Source organism: Oncorhynchus kisutch, linkage group LG30 (assembly GCF_002021735.2).
Source record: "Oncorhynchus kisutch isolate 150728-3 linkage group LG30, Okis_V2, whole genome shotgun sequence".
Classification (NCBI taxonomy): domain Eukaryota; kingdom Metazoa; phylum Chordata; class Actinopteri; order Salmoniformes; family Salmonidae; genus Oncorhynchus; species Oncorhynchus kisutch.
Window position 1 is genome coordinate 46,339,518 of NC_034203.2, and position 18,859 is coordinate 46,358,376.

The following is an 18,859-nucleotide window of genomic DNA, read 5'->3' on the forward strand; positions in this document are numbered from 1 at the left end:
TCCTCAGTCCATAACTATAGTCCTCCTCTCCAGTGGTATCCTCAGTCCATAACTATAGTCCTCTCCTCTCCAGTGGTATCCTCAGTCCATAACTATAGTCCTCCTCTCCAGTGGTATCCTCAGTCCATAACTATAGTCCTCCTCTCCTCTCCAGTGGTATCCTCAGTCCATAACTATAGTCCTCTCCTCTCCAGTGGTATCCTCAGTCCATAACTATAGTCCTCTCCTCTCCAGTGGTATCCTCAGTCCATAACTATAGTCCTCCTCTCCAGTGGTATCCTCAGTCCATAACTATAGTCCTCCTCTCCAGTGGTATCCTCAGTCCATAACTATAGTCCTCTTCTCCAGTGGTATCCTCAGCCCATAACTATAGTCCTCCTCTCCTCTCCAGTGGTATCCTCAGTCCATAACTATAGTCCTCCTCTCCTCTCCAGTGGTATCCTCAGTCCATAACTATAGTCCTCCTCTCCAGTGGTATCCTCAGTCCATAACTATAGTCCTCCTCTCCAGTGGTATCCTCAGTCCATAACTACAGTCCTCTCCTCTCCAGTGGTATCCTCAGTCCATAACTATAGTCCTCCTCTCCAGTGGTATCCTCAGTCCATAACTATTGTCCTGTCCTCTCCAGTGGTATCCTCGGTCCATAACTATAGTCCTCCTCTCTTCTCCAGTGGTATCCTCAGTCCATAACTATAGTCCTCTCCTCTCCAGTGGTATCCTCAGTCCATAACTATAGTCCTCCTCTCCAGTGGTATCACCAGTCCATAACTATAGTCCTCTCCTCTCCAGTGGTATCCTCAGTCCATAACTATAGTCCTCTTCTCCAGTGGTATCCTCAGCCCATAACTATAGTCCTCCTCTCCAGTGGTATCCTCAGTCCATAACTATAGTCTGCCTCTCCTCTCCAGTGGAATCCTCAGTCCATAACTATAGTCCTCCTCTCCAGTGGTATCCTCAGTCCATAACTATAGTCCTCCTCTCCTCTCCAGTGGTATCCTCAGTCCATAACTATAGTCCGCCTCTCCAGTGGTATCCTCAGTCCATAACTATAGTCCTCCTCTCCAGTGGTATCCTCAGTCCATAACTATAGTCCTCTTCTCCAGTGGTATCCTCAGCCCATAACTATAGTCCTCCTCTCCAGTGGTATCCTCAGTCCATAACTATAGTCTGCCTCTCCTCTCCAGTGGTATCCTCAGTCCATAACTACAGTCCTCTCCTCTCCAGTGGTATCCTCAGTCCATAACTACAGTCCTCCTCTCCAGTGGTATCCTCAGTCCATAACTATTGTCCTGTCCACTCCAGTGGTATCCTCGGTCCATAACTATAGTCCTCCTCTCTTCTCCAGTGGTATCCTCAGTCCATAACTATAGTCCTCTCCTCTCCAGTGGTATCCTCAGTCCATAACTATAGTCCTCCTCTCCAGTGGTATCCTCAGTCCATAACTATAGTCCTCTCCTCTCCAGTGGTATCCTCAGTCCATAACTATAGTCCTCTTCTCCAGTGGTATCCTCAGCCCATAACTATAGTCCTCCTCTCCAGTGGTATCCTCAGTCCATAACTATAGTCTGCCTCTCCTCTCCAGTGGTATCCTCAGTCCATAACTATAGTCCTCCTCTCCAGTGGTATCCTCAGTCCATAACTATAGTCCTCCTCTCCTCTCCAGTGGTATCCTCAGTCCATAACTATAGTCCTCCTCTCCAGTGGTATCCTCAGTCCATAACTATAGTCCTCTTCTCCAGTGGTATCCTCAGCCCATAACTATAGTCCTCCTCTCCAGTGGTATCCTCAGTCCATAACTATAGTCTGCCTCTCCTCTCCAGTGGTATCCTCAGTCCATAACTATAGTCCTCCTCTCCAGTGGTATCCTCAGTCCATAACTATAGTCCTCCTCTCTTCTCCAGTGGTATCCTCAGTCCATAACTATAGTCCTCCTCTCTTCTCCAGTGGTATCCTCAGCCCATAACTATAGTCCTCCTCTCCAGTGGTATCCTCAGTCCATAACTATAGTCCTCCTCTCCTCTCCAGTGGTATCCTCAGTCCATAACTATAGTCCGCCTCTCCAGTGGTATCCTCAGTCCATAACTATAGTCCTCCTCTCCAGTGGTATCCTCAGTCCATAACTATAGTCCTCTTCTCCAGTGGTATCCTCAGCCAATAACTATAGTTGCCTCCACTCCAGTGGTATCCCTCAGTCCATAACTATAGTCTGCCTCTCCTCTCCAGTGGTATCCTCAGTCCATACTATAGTCCCTTTCCAGTGGTATCCTCAGTCATAACTATAGTCCTCCTCTCCTCTCCAGTGGTATCCTCAGTCCATAACTATAGTCCTCCTCCAGTGGTATCCTCAGTCCATACTATAGTCCTCCTCTCCAGTGGTATCCTCAGTCCATAACTATAGTCCTCCTCTCCTCTCCAGTGGTATCCTCAGTCCATAACTATAGTCCTCTCTCCTCTCCAGTGGTATCCTCAGTCCATAACTATAGTCCTCTCCCTCCAGTGGTATCCTCAGTCCATAACTATAGTCCTCCTCTCCAGTGGTATCCTCAGTCCATAACTATAGGTCCTCCTCTCCATTGGTATCCTCAGTCCATAACTATAGTCCTCCTCTCCTCTCCAGTGGTATCCTCAGTCATAACTATAGTCCTCCTCTCTTCTCCAGTGGTATCATCAGTCCATAACTATAGTCCTCCTCTCTTTCTCATGTGGTATCCCTCAGATCCATAACTATAGTCCGCCTCTCCTCTCCAGTGGTATCCTCAGTCCATAACTATAGTCCGCCTCTCCTCTCCAATGGTATCCTCAGTCCATAACTATAGTCCTCCTCTCCTCTCCAGTGGTATCCTCAGTCCATAACTATAGTCCTCCTCTCCAGTGGTATCCTCAGCCCATAACTATAGTCCTCCTCTCCAGTGGTATCTCAGTCCATAACTATAGTCCTCCTCTCCTCTCCAGTGGTATCCTCAGCCCATAACTATAGTCCTCCTCTCCTCTCCAGTGTATCCTCAGTCCATAACTATAGTCCTCCTCTCCTCTCCAGTGGTATCCTCAGTCCATAATATAGTCCTCCTCTCCTCTCCGTGGTATCCTCAGTCCATAACTATAGTCCTCTCCTCTCCAGTGGTATCCTCAGTCATAACTATAGTCCTCTCCTCTCCAGTGGTATCCTCAGTCCATAACTATAGTCCTCCTCTCTCTCCAGTGGTATCCTCAGTCCATAACTATAGTCCTCTCCTCTCCAGTGGTATCCTCAGTCCATAACTATAGTCCTCTCCTCTCCAGTGGTATCCTCAGCCATAACTATAGTCCTCCTCTCCAGTGGTATCCTCAGTCCATAACTATAGTCCTCCTCTCCTCTCCAGTGGTATCCTCAGTCCATACTATAGTCCTCCTCTCCAGTGGTATCCTCAGTCCATACCTAAGAGGCTCCCTCCTCTCCAGTGGTATCCCTCAGTCCTAACTATAGTCCTCCTCTTCTCAGTGGTATCCTCAGTCCATAACGATAGTCCTCCTCTCCAGTGGTATCCTCAGTCCATAACTATAGTCCTCTCCTCTTCCAGTGGTATCCTCAAGTCCATAACTATAGTCCTCTCCTCTCCAGGTGGTATCCTCAGTCCATAACTATAGTCCTCTCTCTCTCCCAGTGGTATCCTCAGTCCATAACTATAGCCCTCCTCTCCAGTGGTATCCTCAGGTCCATAACTATAGTCCCTCTCCTCTCCAGTGGTATCCTCAGTCCAATAACTATATCCTGCCTCTTCAGTGTATCCTCAGTCCATAACTATAGTCCCTCTTCTTCTCTCCAGTGGGTATCCTCAGCCCATAACTTATAGTCCTCCTCTCCAGTGGTTACTCCTCAGTCAATACTATAGTCTCCTCTCCTCGTCCCAGTGGTATCCTCAGTCCATAACTATAGGTCCTTCCACTCCCAGTGGTATCCCTCGGGTCCATAACTATAGTCCTCCTCTCTTCTCCAGTGGTATCCTCAGGTCCATAACTATAGTCCCTGCCTACTTCTCCAGTGGTATCCTCAGTCCCATAACTATAGTCCCTCTCCTCTCCAGTGGTATCCACAGTCCATAACTATAGTCCTCCTCTCCAGTGGTATCCTCAAGTCCCATAACTATAGTCCCTCCTCTACAGTGGTATCCTCAGTCCATAACTATAGTCCTCGTCCATCAGTGGTATCCTCAGCCCATTAACTATAGTCCTCCCTCTTCTCCAGTGGTATCCTCAGTCCATAACTATAGTCCTCCTCTCCTCTCCAGTGGTATCCTCAGTCCATAACTATAGTCCTCCTCTCCAGTGGTATCCTCAGTCCATAACTATAGTCCTCCTCTCCTCCAGTGGTATCCTCAGTCCATAACTAATAGTCTCTCCTCTCCAGTGGTATCCTCAGTCCATAACTATAGTCCTCCTTCTCCAGTGGTATCCTCAGTCCATAACTATAGTCCTCCTCTCCAGTGGTATCCTCAGTCCCATAACTATAGTCCTGCTTCCTTCCAGTGGTATCCTCAGTCCATAACTATAGTCCTCCTCTCCAGTGGTATCTCAGTCCATAACTATGTCTCCTCTCCTCTCCAGTGGTATCCTCAGTCCATAACTATAGTCCTCCTCTCCAGTGGTATCCTCAGTCCATAACTATAGCCTCCTCTCTCTCCAGTGGTATCCTCAGTCCATAACTATAGTCCTCTCCTCTCCAGTGGTATCTCCAGTCCATAACTATAGCCTCTCTCTCCAGTGTATCCTCAGTCCATAACTATAGTCCTCCTCTCCAGTGTATCCTCAGTCCATAACTATAGTCCCCCCCTCCAGTGGTATCCTCAGTCCATAACTATAGTCCTCCTCTCCAGTGGTATCCTCAGTCCCATAACTATAGTCCTCCTCTCTTCTCCTGTGGTATCCTCAGTCCATACTATAGTCCTCCCTCTTCCCAGTGGTATCCTCAGCCCATAACTATAGTCCCTCCTCTCCAGTGGTATCCTCAGTCCATAACTATAGTCCTCCTCTCCCAGTGGTATCCTCAGTCCATAACTATAGTCTGCCTCTCCTCTCCAGTGGTATCCTCAGTCCATAACTATAGTCCTCTCTCTCCAGTGGTATCCTCAGTCCATAACTATAGTCCTCCTCTCCTCTCCAGTGGTATCCTCAGTCCATAACTATAGTCCTCCTCTCCAGTGGTATCCTCAGTCCATAACTATAGTCCTCCTCTCTCTCAGTGGTATCCTCAGTCCATAACTATAGTCCTCTCTCTCCAGTGGTATCCTCAGTCCATAACTATAGTCCTCCTCTCCAGTGGTATCCTCAGTCCATAACTATAGTCCTCTCTCTCCAGTGGTATCCTCAGTCCATAACTATAGTCCTCCTCTCTCTCAGTGGTATCCTCAGTCCATAACTATAGTCCTCCTCTCCAGTGGTATCCTCAGTCCATAACTATAGTCCTCCTCTCCAGTGGTATCCTCAGTCCATAACTATAGTCCTCCTCTCCAGTGGTATCTCAGTCCATAACTATAGTCTCCTCTCCAAGTGGGTATCCTCAGTCCATAACTATAGTCCTCCTCTCCCCAGTGTATCCTCATCCATAACTATAGTCCTCCTCTCCAGTGTATACCTCAGTCCATAACTATAGTCCTCTTCTCCAGTGGTATCCCTCAGCCCATAACTATAGTCCTCCTCTCAGTGGTATCCTCAGTCCATAACTATAGTCTGCCTCTCCTCTCCCAGTGGTATCCTCAGTCCATAACTATAGTCCTCCTCTCCAGTGGTATCCTCAGTCCATAACTATAGTCCTCCTCTCTTCTCCAGTGGTATCCTCAGTCCATAACTATAGTCCTCCTCTCTTCTCCCAGTGGTATCTCAGCCATAACTATAGTCCTCCTCTCCAGTGGTATCCTCAGTCCATAACTATAGTCCTCCTCTCCTCTCCAGTGGTATCCTCAGTCCATAACTATAGTCCGCCTCTCCAGTGGTTATCCTCAGTCCAAACTATAGTCCTCCTCTCCAGTGGTATCCTCAGTCCATAAACTATAGTCCTCTTCTCCAGTGGTATCCTCAGCCCATAACTATAGTCCTCCTCTCCAGTGGTATCCTCAGTCCATAACTATAGTCTGCCTCTCCTCTCCAGTGGTATCCTCAGTCCATAACTATAGTCCTCCTCTCCAGTGGTATCCTCAGTCCATAACTATAGTCCTCCTCTCCTCTCCAGTGGTATCCTCAGTCCATAACTATAGTCCCTCCTCTCCAGTGGTATCCTCAGTCCATAACTATAGTCCTCCTCTCCAGTGGTATCCTCAGTCCATAACTATAGTCCTCCTCTCCTCTCCAGTGGTATCCTCAGTCCATAACTATAGTCCTCCTCTCCTCTCCAGTGGTATCCTCAGTCCATAACTATAGTCCTCTCCTCTCCAGTGGTATCCTCAGTCCATAACTATAGTCCTCCTCTCCAGTGGTATCCTCAGTCCATAACTATAGTCCTCCTCTCCAGTGGTATCCTCAGTCCATAACTATAGTCCTCCTCTCCTCTCCAGTGGTATCCTCAGTCCATAACTATAGTCCTCCTCCTTCTCCAGTGGTATCCTCAGTCCATAACTATAGTCCTCCTCTCTTCTCCAGTGGTATCCTCAGTCCATAACTATAGTCCGCCTCTTCCTCTCCAGTGGTATCCTCAGTCCATAACTATAGTCGCCTCTCCTCTCCAATGGTATCCTCAGTCCATAACTATAGTCCTCCTCTCCTCTCCAGTGGTATCCTCATCCATAACTATAGTCCTCCTCTCCAGTGGTATCCTCAGCCCATAACTATAGTCCTCCTCTCCAGTGGTATCCTCAGTCCATAACTATAGGTCCTCCTCTCCTCTCCAGTGGTATCCTCACCCATAACTATAGTCCTCCTCTCCTCCCAGTGGTATCCTCAGTCCATTAACTATAGTCCTCCTCTCCTCTCCAGTGGTATCCTCAGTCCATAACTATAGTCCTCCTCTCCTCTCCATGGTATCCCTCAGTCCATAACTATAGTCCTCTCCTCTCCAGTGGTATCCTCAGTCCATAACTATAGTCCTCTCCTCTCCAGTGGTATCCTCAGTCCATAACTATAGTCCTCCTCTCCTCTCCAGTGGTATCCTCAGTCCATAACTATAGTCCTCCTCTCCTCTCCAGTGGTATCCTCAGTCCATAACTATAGTCCTCCTCTCCAGTGGTATCCTCAGTCCATAACTATAGTCCTCTCCTCTCCAGTGGTATCCTCAGTCCATAACTATAGTCCTCCTCTCCAGTGGTATCCTCAGTCCATAACTATAGTCCTCCTCTCCTCTCCAGTGGTATCCTCAGTCCATAACTATAGTCCTCCTCTCTTCTCCAGTGGTATCCTCAGTCCATAACTATAGTCCTCTCCTCTCCAGTGGTATCCTCAGTCCATAACTATAGTCCTCTCCTCTCCAGTGGTATCCTCAGTCCATAACTATAGTCCTCTCCTCTCCAGTGGTATCCTCAGTCCATAACTATAGTCCTCTCCTCTCCAGTGGTATCCTCAGCCCATAACTATAGTCCTCCTCTCCTCTCCAGTGGTATCCTCAGTCCATAACTATAGTCCTCCTCTCCTCTCCAGTGGTATCCTCAGTCCATAACTATAGTCCTCTCCTCTCCAGTGGTATCCTCAGTCCATAACTATAGTCCTCCTCTCCAGTGGTATCCTCAGTCCATAACTATAGTCCTCCTCTCCAGTGGTATCCTCAGTCCATAACTATAGTCCTCCTCTCCAGTGGTATCCTCAGTCCATAACTATAGTCCCTCCTCTCTTCTCCAGTGGTATCCTCAGCCCATAACTATAGTCCTCCTCTCCAGTGGTATCCTCAGTCCATAACTATAGTCCTCCTCTCCTCTCCAGTGGTATCCTCAGTCCATAACTATAGTCCTCCTCTCCAGTGGTATCCTCAGTCCATAACTATAGTCCTCCTCTCCTCTCCAGTGGTATCCTCAGTCCATAACTATAGTCCTCCTCTTCAGTGGTATCCTCAGTCCATAACTATAGTCCTCCTCTCCAGTGGTATCCTCAGCCCATAACTATAGTCCTCCTCTCCAGTGGTATCCTCAGTCCATAACTATAGTCCTCCTCTCCAGTGGTATCCTCAGTCCATAACTATTGTCCTGTCCACTCCAGTGGTATCCTCGGTCCATAACTATAGTCCTCCTCTCTTCTCCAGTGGTATCCTCGGTCCATAACTATAGTCCTCCTCTCTTCTCCAGTGGTATCCTCAGTCCATAACTATAGTCCTCTCCTCTCCAGTGGTATCCTCAGTCCATAACTATAGTCCTCCTCTCCAGTGGTATCCTCAGTCCATAACTATAGTCCTCTCCTCTCCAGTGGTATCCTCAGTCCATAACTATAGTCCTCTTCTCCAGTGGTATCCTCAGCCCATAACTATAGTCCTCCTCTCCAGTGGTATCCTCAGTCCATAACTATAGTCTGCCTCTCCTCTCCAGTGGTATCCTCAGTCCATAACTATAGTCCTCCTCTCCAGTGGTATCCTCAGTCCATAACTATAGTCCTCCTCTCCTCTCCAGTGGTATCCTCAGTCCATAACTATAGTCCTCCTCTCCAGTGGTATCCTCAGTCCATAACTATAGTCCTCTTCTCCAGTGGTATCCTCAGCCCATAACTATAGTCCTCCTCTCCAGTGGTATCCTCAGTCCATAACTATAGTCTGCCTCTCCTCTCCAGTGGTATCCTCAGTCCATAACTATAGTCCTCCTCTCCAGTGGTATCCTCAGTCCATAACTATAGTCCTCCTCTCTTCTCCTGTGGTATCCTCAGTCCATAACTATAGTCCTCCTCTCTTCTCCAGTGGTATCCTCAGCCCATAACTATAGTCCTCCTCTCCAGTGGTATCCTCAGTCCATAACTATAGTCCTCCTCTCCTCTCCAGTGGTATCCTCAGTCCATAACTATAGTCCGCCTCTCCAGTGGTATCCTCAGTCCATAACTATAGTCCTCCTCTCCAGTGGTATCCTCAGTCCATAACTATAGTCCTCTTCTCCAGTGGTATCCTCAGCCCATAACTATAGTCCTCCTCTCCAGTGGTATCCTCAGTCCATAACTATAGTCTGCCTCTCCTCTCCAGTGGTATCCTCAGTCCATAACTATAGTCCTCCTCTCCAGTGGTATCCTCAGTCCATAACTATAGTCCTCCTCTCCTCTCCAGTGGTATCCTCAGTCCATAACTATAGTCCTCCTCTCCAGTGGTATCCTCAGTCCATAACTATAGTCCTCCTCTCCAGTGGTATCCTCAGTCCATAACTATAGTCCTCCTCTCCTCTCCAGTGGTATCCTCAGTCCATAACTATAGTCCTCCTCTCCTCTCCAGTGGTATCCTCAGTCCATAACTATAGTCCTCTCCTCTCCAGTGGTATCCTCAGTCCATAACTATAGTCCTCCTCTCCAGTGGTATCCTCAGTCCATAACTATAGTCCTCCTCTCCATTGGTATCCTCAGTCCATAACTATAGTCCTCCTCTCCTCTCCAGTGGTATCCTCAGTCCATAACTATAGTCCTCCTCTCTTCTCCAGTGGTATCCTCAGTCCATAACTATAGTCCTCCTCTCTTCTCCAGTGGTATCCTCAGTCCATAACTATAGTCCGCCTCTCCTCTCCAGTGGTATCCTCAGTCCATAACTATAGTCCGCCTCTCCTCTCCAATGGTATCCTCAGTCCATAACTATAGTCCTCCTCTCCTCTCCAGTGGTATCCTCAGTCCATAACTATAGTCCTCCTCTCCAGTGGTATCCTCAGCCCATAACTATAGTCCTCCTCTCCAGTGGTATCCTCAGTCCATAACTATAGTCCTCCTCTCCTCTCCAGTGGTATCCTCAGCCCATAACTATAGTCCTCCTCTCCTCTCCAGTGGTATCCTCAGTCCATAACTATAGTCCTCCTCTCCTCTCCAGTGGTATCCTCAGTCCATAACTATAGTCCTCCTCTCCTCTCCAGTGGTATCCTCAGTCCATAACTATAGTCCTCTCCTCTCCAGTGGTATCCTCAGTCCATAACTATAGTCCTCTCCTCTCCAGTGGTATCCTCAGTCCATAACTATAGTCCTCCTCTCCTCTCCAGTGGTATCCTCAGTCCATAACTATAGTCCTCCTCTCCTCTCCAGTGGTATCCTCAGTCCATAACTATAGTCCTCCTCTCCAGTGGTATCCTCAGTCCATAACTATAGTCCTCTCCTCTCCAGTGGTATCCTCAGTCCATAACTATAGTCCTCCTCTCCAGTGGTATCCTCAGTCCATAACTATAGTCCTCCTCTCCTCTCCAGTGGTATCCTCAGTCCATAACTATAGTCCTCCTCTCTTCTCCAGTGGTATCCTCAGTCCATAACTATAGTCCTCTCCTCTCCAGTGGTATCCTCAGTCCATAACTATAGTCCTCTCCTCTCCAGTGGTATCCTCAGTCCATAACTATAGTCCTCTCCTCTCCAGTGGTATCCTCAGTCCATAACTATAGTCCTCTCCTCTCCAGTGGTATCCTCAGCCCATAACTATAGTCCTCCTCTCCTCTCCAGTGGTATCCTCAGTCCATAACTATAGTCCTCCTCTCCTCTCCAGTGGTATCCTCAGTCCATAACTATAGTCCTCTCCTCTCCAGTGGTATCCTCAGTCCATAACTATAGTCCTCCTCTCCAGTGGTATCCTCAGTCCATAACTATAGTCCTCCTCTCCAGTGGTATCCTCAGTCCATAACTATAGTCCTCCTCTCCAGTGTTATCCTCAGTCCATAACTATAGTCCTCCTCTCTTCTCCAGTGGTATCCTCAGCCCATAACTATAGTCCTCCTCTCCAGTGGTATCCTCAGTCCATAACTATAGTCCTCCTCTCCTCTCCAGTGGTATCCTCAGTCCATAACTATAGTCCTCCTCTCCAGTGGTATCCTCAGTCCATAACTATAGTCCTCCTCTCCTCTCCAGTGGTATCCTCAGTCCATAACTATAGTCCTCCTCTTCAGTGGTATCCTCAGTCCATAACTATAGTCCTCCTCTCCAGTGGTATCCTCAGCCCATAACTATAGTCCTCCTCTCCAGTGGTATCCTCAGTCCATAACTATAGTCCTCCTCTCCAGTGGTATCCTCAGTCCATAACTATTGTCCTGTCCACTCCAGTGGTATCCTCGGTCCATAACTATAGTCCTCCTCTCTTCTCCAGTGGTATCCTCGGTCCATAACTATAGTCCTCCTCTCTTCTCCAGTGGTATCCTCAGTCCATAACTATAGTCCTCTCCTCTCCAGTGGTATCCTCAGTCCATAACTATAGTCCTCCTCTCCAGTGGTATCCTCAGTCCATAACTATAGTCCTCTCCTCTCCAGTGGTATCCTCAGTCCATAACTATAGTCCTCTTCTCCAGTGGTATCCTCAGCCCATAACTATAGTCCTCCTCTCCAGTGGTATCCTCAGTCCATAACTATAGTCTGCCTCTCCTCTCCAGTGGTATCCTCAGTCCATAACTATAGTCCTCCTCTCCAGTGGTATCCTCAGTCCATAACTATAGTCCTCCTCTCCTCTCCAGTGGTATCCTCAGTCCATAACTATAGTCCTCCTCTCCAGTGGTATCCTCAGTCCATAACTATAGTCCTCTTCTCCAGTGGTATCCTCAGCCCATAACTATAGTCCTCCTCTCCAGTGGTATCCTCAGTCCATAACTATAGTCTGCCTCTCCTCTCCAGTGGTATCCTCAGTCCATAACTATAGTCCTCCTCTCCAGTGGTATCCTCAGTCCATAACTATAGTCCTCCTCTCTTCTCCAGTGGTATCCTCAGTCCATAACTATAGTCCTCCTCTCTTCTCCAGTGGTATCCTCAGCCCATAACTATAGTCCTCCTCTCCAGTGGTATCCTCAGTCCATAACTATAGTCCTCCTCTCCTCTCCAGTGGTATCCTCAGTCCATAACTATAGTCCGCCTCTCCAGTGTATCCTCAGTCCATAACTATAGTCCTCCTCTCCAGTGGTATCCTCAGTCCATAACTATAGTCCTCCTCTCCTCTCCAGTGGTATCCTCAGTCCATAACTATAGTCCGCCTCTCCAGTGGTATCCTCAGTCCATAACTATAGTCCTCCTCTCCAGTGGTATCCTCAGTCCATAACTATAGTCCTCCTCTCCTCTCCAGTGGTATCCTCAGTCCATAACTATAGTCCGCCTCTCCAGTGGTATCCTCAGTCCATAACTATAGTCCTCCTCTCCAGTGGTATCCTCAGTCCATAACTATAGTCCTCTTCTCCAGTGGTATCCTCAGCCCATAACTATAGTCCTCCTCTCCAGTGGTATCCTCAGTCCATAACTATAGTCTGCCTCTCCTCTCCAGTGGTATCCTCAGTCCATAACTACAGTCCTCTCCTCTCCAGTGGTATCCTCAGTCCATAACTACAGTCCTCCTCTCCAGTGGTATCCTCAGTCCATAACTATTGTCCTGTCCACTCCAGTGGTATCCTCGGTCCATAACTATAGTCCTCCTCTCTTCTCCAGTGGTATCCTCAGTCCATAACTATAGTCCTCTCCTCTCCAGTGGTATCCTCAGTCCATAACTATAGTCCTCCTCTCCAGTGGTATCCTCAGTCCATAACTATAGTCCTCTCCTCTCCAGTGGTATCCTCAGTCCATAACTATAGTCCTCTTCTCCAGTGGTATCCTCAGCCCATAACTATAGTCCTCCTCTCCAGTGGTATCCTCAGTCCATAACTATAGTCTGCCTCTCCTCTCCAGTGGTATCCTCAGTCCATAACTATAGTCCTCCTCTCCAGTGGTATCCTCAGTCCATAACTATAGTCCTCCTCTCCTCTCCAGTGGTATCCTCAGTCCATAACTATAGTCCTCCTCTCCAGTGGTATCCTCAGTCCATAACTATAGTCCTCTTCTCCAGTGGTATCCTCAGCCCATAACTATAGTCCTCCTCTCCAGTGGTATCCTCAGTCCATAACTATAGTCTGCCTCTCCTCTCCAGTGGTATCCTCAGTCCATAACTATAGTCCTCCTCTCCAGTGGTATCCTCAGTCCATAACTATAGTCCTCCTCTCTTCTCCAGTGGTATCCTCAGTCCATAACTATAGTCCTCCTCTCTTCTCCAGTGGTATCCTCAGCCCATAACTATAGTCCTCCTCTCCAGTGGTATCCTCAGTCCATAACTATAGTCCTCCTCTCCTCTCCAGTGGTATCCTCAGTCCATAACTATAGTCCGCCTCTCCAGTGGTATCCTCAGTCCATAACTATAGTCCTCCTCTCCAGTGGTATCCTCAGTCCATAACTATAGTCCTCTTCTCCAGTGGTATCCTCAGCCCATAACTATAGTCCTCCTCTCCAGTGGTATCCTCAGTCCATAACTATAGTCTGCCTCTCCTCTCCAGTGGTATCCTCAGTCCATAACTATAGTCCTCCTCTCCAGTGGTATCCTCAGTCCATAACTATAGTCCTCCTCTCCTCTCCAGTGGTATCCTCAGTCCATAACTATAGTCCTCCTCTCCAGTGGTATCCTCAGTCCATAACTATAGTCCTCCTCTCCAGTGGTATCCTCAGTCCATAACTATAGTCCTCCTCTCCTCTCCAGTGGTATCCTCAGTCCATAACTATAGTCCTCCTCTCCTCTCCAGTGGTATCCTCAGTCCATAACTATAGTCCTCTCCTCTCCAGTGGTATCCTCAGTCCATAACTATAGTCCTCCTCTCCAGTGGTATCCTCAGTCCATAACTATAGTCCTCCTCTCCATTGGTATCCTCAGTCCATAACTATAGTCCTCCTCTCCTCTCCAGTGGTATCCTCAGTCCATAACTATAGTCCTCCTCTCTTCTCCAGTGGTATCCTCAGTCCATAACTATAGTCCTCCTCTCTTCTCCAGTGGTATCCTCAGTCCATAACTATAGTCCGCCTCTCCTCTCCAGTGGTATCCTCAGTCCATAACTATAGTCCGCCTCTCCTCTCCAATGGTATCCTCAGTCCATAACTATAGTCCTCCTCTCCTCTCCAGTGGTATCCTCAGTCCATAACTATAGTCCTCCTCTCCAGTGGTATCCTCAGCCCATAACTATAGTCCTCCTCTCCAGTGGTATCCTCAGTCCATAACTATAGTCCTCCTCTCCTCTCCAGTGGTATCCTCAGCCCATAACTATAGTCCTCCTCTCCTCTCCAGTGGTATCCTCAGTCCATAACTATAGTCCTCCTCTCCTCTCCAGTGGTATCCTCAGTCCATAACTATAGTCCTCCTCTCCTCTCCAGTGGTATCCTCAGTCCATAACTATAGTCCTCTCCTCTCCAGTGGTATCCTCAGTCCATAACTATAGTCCTCTCCTCTCCAGTGGTATCCTCAGTCCATAACTATAGTCCTCCTCTCCTCTCCAGTGGTATCCTCAGTCCATAACTATAGTCCTCCTCTCCTCTCCAGTGGTATCCTCAGTCCATAACTATAGTCCTCCTCTCCTCTCCAGTGGTATCCTCAGTCCATAACTATAGTCCTCCTCTCCAGTGGTATCCTCAGTCCATAACTATAGTCCTCTCCTCTCCAGTGGTATCCTCAGTCCATAACTATAGTCCTCCTCTCCAGTGGTATCCTCAGTCCATAACTATAGTCCTCCTCTCCTCTCCAGTGGTATCCTCAGTCCATAACTATAGTCCTCCTCTCTTCTCCAGTGGTATCCTCAGTCCATAACTATAGTCCTCTCCTCTCCAGTGGTATCCTCAGTCCATAACTATAGTCCTCTCCTCTCCAGTGGTATCCTCAGTCCATAACTATAGTCCTCTCCTCTCCAGTGGTATCCTCAGTCCATAACTATAGTCCTCTCCTCTCCAGTGGTATCCTCAGCCCATAACTATAGTCCTCCTCTCCTCTCCAGTGGTATCCTCAGTCCATAACTATAGTCCTCCTCTCCTCTCCAGTGGTATCCTCAGTCCATAACTATAGTCCTCTCCTCTCCAGTGGTATCCTCAGTCCATAACTATAGTCCTCCTCTCCAGTGGTATCCTCAGTCCATAACTATAGTCCTCCTCTCCAGTGGTATCCTCAGTCCATAACTATAGTCCTCCTCTCCAGTGGTATCCTCAGTCCATAACTATAGTCCTCCTCTCTTCTCCAGTGGTATCCTCAGCCCATAACTATAGTCCTCCTCTCCTCTCCAGTGGTATCCTCAGTCCATAAACTATAGTCCTCTCCTCTCCAGTGGTATCCTCAGTCCATAACTATAGTCCTCCTCTCCAGTGGTATCCTCAGTCCATAACTATAGTCCTCCTCTCCTCTCCAGTGGTATCCTCAGTCCATAACTATAGTCCTCCTCTCCAGTGGTATCCTCAGTCCATAACTATAGTCCTCCTCTCCTCTCCAGTGGTATCCTCAGTCCATAACTATAGTCCTCCTCTTCAGTGGTATCCTCAGTCCATAACTATAGTCCTCCTCTCCAGTGGTATCCTCAGCCCATAACTATAGTCCTCCTCTCCAGTGGTATCCTCAGTCCATAACTATAGTCCTCCTCTCCAGTGGTATCCTCAGTCCATAACTATTGTCCTGTCCACTCCAGTGGTATCCTCGGTCCATAACTATAGTCCTCCTCTCTTCTCCAGTGGTATCCTCGGTCCATAACTATAGTCCTCCTCTCTTCTCCAGTGGTATCCTCAGTCCATAACTATAGTCCTCTCCTCTCCAGTGGTATCCTCAGTCCATAACTATAGTCCTCCTCTCCAGTGGTATCCTCAGTCCATAACTATAGTCCTCTCCTCTCCAGTGGTATCCTCAGTCCATAACTATAGTCCTCTTCTCCAGTGGTATCCTCAGCCCATAACTATAGTCCTCCTCTCCAGTGGTATCCTCAGTCCATAACTATAGTCTGCCTCTCCTCTCCAGTGGTATCCTCAGTCCATAACTATAGTCCTCCTCTCCAGTGGTATCCTCAGTCCATAACTATAGTCCTCCTCTCCTCTCCAGTGGTATCCTCAGTCCATAACTATAGTCCTCCTCTCCAGTGGTATCCTCAGTCCATAACTATAGTCCTCTTCTCCAGTGGTATCCTCAGCCCATAACTATAGTCCTCCTCTCCAGTGGTATCCTCAGTCCATAACTATAGTCTGCCTCTCCTCTCCAGTGGTATCCTCAGTCCATAACTATAGTCCTCCTCTCCAGTGGTATCCTCAGTCCATAACTATAGTCCTCCTCTCTTCTCCAGTGGTATCCTCAGTCCATAACTATAGTCCTCCTCTCTTCTCCAGTGGTATCCTCAGCCCATAACTATAGTCCTCCTCTCCAGTGGTATCCTCAGTCCATAACTATAGTCCTCCTCTCCTCTCCAGTGGTATCCTCAGTCCATAACTATAGTCCGCCTCTCCAGTGGTATCCTCAGTCCATAACTATAGTCCTCCTCTCCAGTGGTATCCTCAGTCCATAACTATAGTCCTCCTCTCCTCTCCAGTGGTATCCTCAGTCCATAACTATAGTCCGCCTCTCCAGTGGTATCCTCAGTCCATAACTATAGTCCTCCTCTCCAGTGGTATCCTCAGTCCATAACTATAGTCCTCTTCTCCAGTGGTATCCTCAGCCCATAACTATAGTCCTCCTCTCCAGTGGTATCCTCAGTCCATAACTATAGTCCTCTTCTCCAGTGGTATCCTCAGCCCATAACTATAGTCCTCCTCTCCAGTGGTATCCTCAGTCCATAACTATAGTCTGCCTCTCCTCTCCAGTGGTATCCTCAGTCCATAACTATAGTCCTCCTCTCCAGTGGTATCCTCAGTCCATAACTATAGTCCTCCTCTCCAGTGGTATCCTCAGTCCATAACTATAGTCCTCCTCTCCAGTGGTATCCTCAGTCCATAACTATAGTCCTCCTCTCCAGTGGTATCCTCAGTCCATAACTATAGTCCTCCTCTCCAGTGGTATCCTCAGTCCATAACTATAGTCCTCCTCTCCTCTCCAGTGGTATCCTCAGTCCATAACTATAGTCCTCCTCTCCTCTCCAGTGGTATCCTCAGTCCATAACTATAGTCCTCTCCTCTCCAGTGGTATCCTCAGTCCATAACTATAGTCCTCCTCTCCAGTGGTATCCTCAGTCCATAACTATAGTCCTCCTCTCCATTGGTATCCTCAGTCCATAACTATAGTCCTCCTCTCCTCTCCAGTGGTATCCTCAGTCCATAACTATAGTCCTCCTCTCTTCTCCAGTGGTATCCTCAGTCCATAACTATAGTCCTCCTCTCTTCTCCAGTGGTATCCTCAGTCCATAACTATAGTCCGCCTCTCCTCTCCAGTGGTATCCTCAGTCCATAACTATAGTCCGCCTCTCCTCTCCAGTGGTATCCTCAGTCCATAACTATAGTCCTCCTCTCCTCTCCAGTGGTATCCTCAGTCCATAACTATAGTCCTCCTCTCCAGTGGTATCCTCAGCCCATAACTATAGTCCTCCTCTCCAGTGGTATCCTCAGTCCATAACTATAGTCCTCCTCTCCTCTCCAGTGGTATCCTCAGCCCATAACTATAGTCCTCCTCTCCTCTCCAGTGGTATCCTCAGTCCATAACTATAGTCCTCCTCTCCTCTCCAGTGGTATCCTCAGTCCATAACTATAGTCCTCCTCTCCTCTCCAGTGGTATCCTCAGTCCATAACTATAGTCCTCTCCTCTCCAGTGGTATCCTCAGTCCATAACTATAGTCCTCTCCTCTCCAGTGGTATCCTCAGTCCATAACTATAGTCCTCCTCTCCTCTCCAGTGGTATCCTCAGTCCATAACTATAGTCCTCCTCTCCTCTCCAGTGGTATCCTCAGTCCATAACTATAGTCCTCCTCTCCTCTCCAGTGGTATCCTCAGTCCATAACTATAGTCCTCCTCTCCAGTGGTATCCTCAGTCCATAACTATAGTCCTCCTCTCCTCTCCAGTGGTATCCTCAGTCCATAACTATAGTCCTCCTCTCTTCTCCAGTGGTATCCTCAGTCCATAACTATAGTCCTCTCCTCTCCAGTGGTATCCTCAGTCCATAACTATAGTCCTCTCCTCTCCAGTGGTATCCTCAGTCCATAACTATAGTCCTCTCCTCTCCAGTGGTATCCTCAGTCCATAACTATAGTCCTCTCCTCTCCAGTGGTATCCTCAGCCCATAACTATAGTCCTCCTCTCCTCTCCAGTGGTATCCTCAGTCCATAACTATAGTCCTCCTCTCCTCTCCAGTGGTATCCTCAGTCCATAACTATAGTCCTCTCCTCTCCAGTGGTATCCTCAGTCCATAACTATAGTCCTCCTCTCCAGTGGTATCCTCAGTCCATAACTATAGTCCTCCTCTCCAGTGGTATCCTCAGTCCATAACTATAGTCCTCCTCTCCAGTGGTATCCTCAGTCCATAACTATAGTCCTCCTCTCTTCTCCAGTGGTATCCTCAGTCCATAACTATAGTCCTCCTCTCTTCTCCAGTGGTATCCTCAGCCCATAACTATAGTCCTCCTCTCCAGTGGTATCCTCAGTCCATAACTATAGTCCTCCTCTCCTCTCCAGTGGTATCCTCAGTCCATAACTATAGTCCTCCTCTCCAGTGGTATCCTCAGTCCATAACTATAGTCCTCCTCTCCTCTCCAGTGGTATCCTCAGTCCATAACTATAGTCCTCCTCTTCAGTGGTATCCTCAGTCCATAACTATAGTCCTCCTCTCCAGTGGTATCCTCAGCCCATAACTATAGTCCTCCTCTCCAGTGGTATCCTCAGTCCATAACTATAGTCCTCCTCTCCAGTGGTATCCTCAGTCCATAACTATAGTCCTCCTCTCCAGTGGTATCCTCAGTCCATAACTATAGTCCTCTCCTCTCCAGTGGTATCCTCAGTCCATAACTATAGTCCTCTCCTCTCCAGTGGTATCCTCAGTCCATAACT